Source organism: Ambystoma mexicanum, chromosome 7p (assembly GCF_040938575.1).
Source record: "Ambystoma mexicanum isolate Mex_15411 chromosome 7p, UKY_AmexF1_1, whole genome shotgun sequence".
Taxonomy (NCBI): domain Eukaryota; kingdom Metazoa; phylum Chordata; class Amphibia; order Caudata; family Ambystomatidae; genus Ambystoma; species Ambystoma mexicanum.
In genome coordinates, this window is record NC_090939.1 from 302227419 (window position 1) to 302232730 (window position 5312).

General features: G+C 56.2%; 2 non-coding genes across 2 annotated transcripts in view; both read left to right on the top strand.

The window, feature by feature from the left end:
• The first annotated feature begins 3860 nt into the window (after positions 1-3860).
• LOC138526637 (5.8S ribosomal RNA) lies at positions 3861-4014 on the top strand. Its single transcript, XR_011283675.1, has one exon. It is a non-coding gene; the product is annotated as a 5.8S ribosomal RNA (ribosomal RNA).
• Positions 4015-4446: 432 nt separating this feature from the next.
• Positions 4447-5312, top strand: part of LOC138526695 (28S ribosomal RNA) — a 3447-nt gene continuing 2581 nt past the window's right edge. Inside the window, exon 1 of the ribosomal RNA XR_011283719.1 lies at positions 4447-5312. This exon is cut by the window's right edge and continues 2581 nt beyond it. This is a non-coding gene — a ribosomal RNA (28S ribosomal RNA).

Below are 5312 nucleotides of genomic sequence, written 5' to 3' on the forward strand. Positions count from 1 at the left end.
TGGACAGTTGCGGACTGTGGAGAAAAAAAGAAAAAAAAACACCTTCTCTTCAGCTGTTAGCTTCAATCTGACGGATAGTTCTAAGATCGTCGAGCTGTCAGGACGTCACAGAGAAAAGTCGTTTGCACGTGGGATCTGTTGTGCAATGTTGAAGGCAATCTACATGCACAGTGCATGACCCAACAGGCATAGTGTCGAGGCTTCCACAGGTGCTAAAACAGCGCGCTGGGGATGTGTTTGTGCTCATAAAAAGATTGAGGGCCCGATTCATGCAAATGTGCGCAAAAATCCTGCAAGGGCTGCGCGCCAAGAAGGACACTGCGAAAGCCTGTACGCAGAATTAAAAATACGTGCCCTGCATATTCATGGAATTCACTGCGTAAAGGAACCGTATTCCCAAGGGGCACCCGGAAAGCCCCTCCCCGCCCGACACGCTCCCAAGCAAAGCAAAAACAAGCAGAACAGGTACCTTTGCGTGCTCCCCGGGCGCAAATACACACACCCTTCAAACAGTGCGTGGGGTCTCCCGCAAGCAGGCCTGCCTGCATCTTGGAGACGCTGCGCTGGGTTCCCCGTAACTGTTGCCACCACCCCGACAGCATGGCCCTCATTCTGACTCAGGCGTTAAGGGGTTTACGGCGCCGTAAACGGCGCCGACCCTTAACGCCTGATTACAAGGTTCCCTTTGCGGGATGGCTTTTAACGGCTGCTTTTTTGCAGCCGTTAAAATCCATGCCGCAAAGGGACCTTGGCGATAATTACGGCACCGTAATTTACGGTGCCGTAATTATCGCCTTTCCCCATTCCCATTATGCCCTATGGGGTGAAAATGGGAATGGGGAAGGGTAAAATGGGAAATGGGGATTTACCGCCCCACTCACCTTGGAATGGGGCGGTAAATCCGCCAACCACCATGGCGTAAACATAGTTTACGCCATGGTGGTAAGGGTACGACCCAGGCGGTAACTTACCACCTGGGTCGTAATGAGGGCCCATGTGTATGAATAATCATAACTAGGTATATACTCATGAAATCTGCATGCAAAATCTGCATGCAAACCCCCTTAAACCATTCCTGCACCCCGCTTAACTGCATATACACATCCCTAAATTAGATTGGAACCCTTGTTGTGCACACGTTCCCCTATATCCGACATGCAAACCCACTTTTGTGCAGCGATTCCTACGCGCATATGTACTTCCTCCTGCCTTTGTATGGCGTAGAGATTGAGTGATTTGCGCGCCATTACTATGCCAAGAGGATGCGCGTGTTGTTCCATGAATATGTGTCATTCGGCATAATTGTGTTCCGCCCCCTTCCCAGTCCTCTGCGCAAGCTACACCCACGTTCTGTGTGATGTATTGCGCAAGACCCTCGACAGCTCGCAGAGACATGCCGAGCATGCGCAAAATCTGCGCAAGTCCAACAAAAGTCCTGCGCAATCCATCCCAGGGATTTGCGTTCAGAATGGCCCGCAAATCCATTTTACACGCAAATATATCCATGAATCGGGCCCTGACACTTTGAGCAGGACTGATATTCAATTACGAGGTCAAACACAATGGCCTTCCTTTTCTAAGTCCCTGGAGAGGTAAATGATGTGTAAAAACCATGTGTGGAACGCGTATTTTATTCAATTTGACAGGTGGACTGGGGGCACGGAAAAAAATAACGGTGTGCTTCATCACCACTCTCCCCGACTTGCGATTTTCATTTTTGCATAAATGCCCTGGATTCCTATGCAATGGGCCACATTTTAACTAATGCTAACAGATGGCGAATTCCATCGAAATCGATCTTAAACGCCTCCCTCCATGCATACATGGCGGGAGGAATGTACGCGTGTGTGCACTACGAAGTGAACACAATGTCCATAAAGCCAGCGCATCCAGATGTGCGTGCATTGATTACACATTGTAGTGAAAACAATGACCTTTAAATGGAGGGGACTGGAGTGCACATAAGTGCACGTTTGTAGTCTGCTCTGCAATTAGCACATACATGAAAAGAGGGCTTATCTACCAACTTCAGACATGGGACAAAAGGATGACCCGCATGCACGCCTACAGAAACCAAATGGAATCTAATATTGCCTCATCTGCTTTGCATGTTCTTCCTAATTACTCCTCATTACAGATATTGTAGCAACAATAAATTGCAGTGCATTTTAAATTCTTCCCATTGTTGAAATACCACATGACTGTGAGGCAAATATGCATCAAAATGCAGAAGAACAATTATAAACGCCCGGATTTTATAGTTCTATTACTTTAATAATGCATATGTCAACACGTTGTGATATTAATTGCATATCTTGGCATGATATGATGTCCATTTGTCCACTGGAAATAAGTCAGCGGCTCTCGGTCACTACGATATTACAAGGTTTCCTATTTGTAACACATGAAGGTCAGAAGCATAACATTGCTGACCAACGGGCTTCACGTTCTCTCTGGCTCCATGATAATTAGTTCCCATCAAACAATGTGACAGTTACAGTGACTGCAAAATGGGTGCGTGTGTCTCATTCATGAACACAACTGTTGCTTTCCGCACAATTTTAAACAAGAACGAAAGTCGGAGGTTTGAAGACGATCAGATACCGTCGTAGTTCCGACCATAAAAGATGTCGACTAGCGATCCGGCGGTGTTATTCCCATGACCCGCCGAGCAGCTTCCGGGAAACCAAAGTCTTTGCATTCCAGGGGGAGTATGGTTGCAAAGCTGAAACTTAAAGGAATTGACGGAAGGTCACCACCAGGAGTGGAGCCTGCCCATTAATTTGACTCAACACGGGAAACCTCACCCGGCCCAGACACGGAAAGGATTGACAGATTCATAGCTCTTTCTCGATTCTGTGGGTGGTGGTGCATGGCCGTTCTTAGTTGGTGGAGCGATTTGTCTGGTTAATTCCGATAACGAACAAGACTCCTGATGCGCATGATCCACGGCCCGGGGAGCGGGACCCCCTTCCACCGTAGGGGGGTTCGCGACCCAGCAGACGGACGGGGATGCCGCAGCGGGGTTGGGTTAACCTGCCGGGGGATGTCCATAACCGACCGGAGGGAGAGGGAGGCCCGCCCCTCAGTTGGCCCCCATCATCCCTCCTCACCGAGCTGGCCCCTGAGTCGCCGCGCCAGGTGGGGGCGTGCTCCTCCACCCCGACCCGCCAGTGGGCCGGGCGTCAGAGTGGGCGCACCCTGGTTGGCAGGGAAGCCCCCGAGTGGGAGCAGCCGGGTGCCGAGGGAAGCCCAGCCATTCTCGAGGGATGCCTCCCCAGGGCAGACAGGGGCCCCGCACGCTGAGCGAACCCTGAGCCATGGCGCAGCCGGGCACTCTCGACGGGCGGGCGTCGAGGTTCCGGCCGCCCACGTCCGCCTGGGCGAGCGATGGCCAGGCCCACCGGCGCAGCAGGCGACCTTACCTCTCGACCAGGTACCTGGAGCTCAAGCACCGTGCGGCTGGGCTGTGGTTTGAAGACTCTAGCGGTCCCACCTGACCCCCTGCCCGTGCTGACTGTGGCCAGCCTCTCCGTCCAGCTCCCCGCAACGGGAGTGGCAGAGGGGTTCGGGGCTGGGCGTAATCCGAGCGGGAATCGGGCCGGGTGGCCCGGCGGCAGAGTGGCCTGCCTCCATCGCTGTGGGAAGCCCTGCCGCTGCGCAGGCTTCCCGGCCTGAGCTCCTGGATGTTTTTTTGTTTTCACTTAAAACCCCCGATGGTCTCGGCCGACTCCCAAGTGGGGGCAGCTAGATGGGGCACCGGGCTGTGTCTCGTCCGCGGCGGGTGGGACGGACGGCGCTGCCTCTCGTGCACTGGTAGGTTCGGGCTGACGTCTGGAACCAAACAAAAAGTTGCCTGTGACTCTTGGCGGTGGATCATTCGGCTCGCACGTTGATGAAGAACGCAGCCAGCTGCGAGAATTAGTGTGAATTGCAGGACACATTGATCATCAGCACTTCGAACGTACCGTGCGGCCCCGGGTTCCTCCCGGGGCTACGCCTGTCTGAGGGTCGCTTGAACGTCAATCGCCCTGGGGTTCCCTCCCCGGGGCGTGGCTAGGGCTGTTGCAGGGACCCCGTTCCCTTCGTCCCCCTAAGGTCAGACCCCTGATCAGCACCAGCGCAGGCTCCCTCTGGACCCAGCCGTGCGGCCCCCGGCGGCGGGCGGTGGGAGGTGGCGGCGGGCCTTGAAAAAGCCTGGTGTGCCTGTGCCCCCACCCCGGGGCACCGGGCAGTACCACGTGTGGCTGTCTGTGCTGTCCCATGGCTGCTGGCGCAGGACGGCCCCGGGGCGCAGGCCTGTCCCAGGTGGGCCTCAGCGGATCGGGAAAGTGCACGACCGCCGCTGCCTGTAGTCGTGGCTCCGTGCCAGGGGCTAACCCTCCCTGTGCGGCCCCGGGCCCGAGGCGCGGCCTCCCCACGGAGCTCACGCGGCTCCCTCGACTACGACCTCAGATCAGAAGTGCCGACCTGCTGAATTTAAGCATATTACTAAACGGAGAAAACTAACCAGGATTCCCTCAGTAACGGCGAGTGAAGAGGGAAGAGCCCAGCGCCGAATCCCCGTCCGGCGGTGGGCGCACAAAATGTGGCGTACAGACGACCGACTCCCCGGCGTCGCTCAGGGGCCCAAGTCCTTCTGATCGAGGCTCACCCCGCGGACGGTGTTAGGCCGGTAGCGGCCCCCGGCACGTCAGGATCGGGTCTTCTCGGAGTCGGGTTGCTTGGAAATGCAGCCCAAAGCGGGTGGTAAACTCCATCTAAGGCTAAATACGGGCACAAGACCGATAGCCAACAAGTACCGTAAGGGAAAGTTGAAAAGAACTTTGAAGAGAGAGTTCAAGAGGGCATGAAACCGTCTGGAGGTAAACGGGTGGGGTCCGTGCAGTCCGCCCGGAGGATTCAACACGGCGGGCAGGTTGGTCGCCTGGAACCCCGGATCACCTTGCGGGACTGCTGCCCGGGTGCACACGGCCCCCGCAGGGCACATTTCCTCTGTGGCGGTGCACCGCGACCAGCTCCGGGTCGGCTGGGAAGGCCCCGGAGGGCAGGTGGCTCTCCGCTCCGGCGGAGAGTGTTACAGCCCCCTGGCAGCAGTTTCGCCGTATCTGCGGGGCCGAGGGAGATTGACTGCTGCTGCGCCCTTCTCTGGCAACCGTCCTGGGCCCTCTCGGAGTCACCGGGGCGGCGAAGGGGGACGGGGCCCCCTGCTCCCGGTGCGACTATCGACTGGGGTGGACTGTCCTCAGTGCACCCCGACAGCATCGCGCCGCCGGCGGGAAGGCCCACGAAGGGCGCCAGGGTTCTGCAGT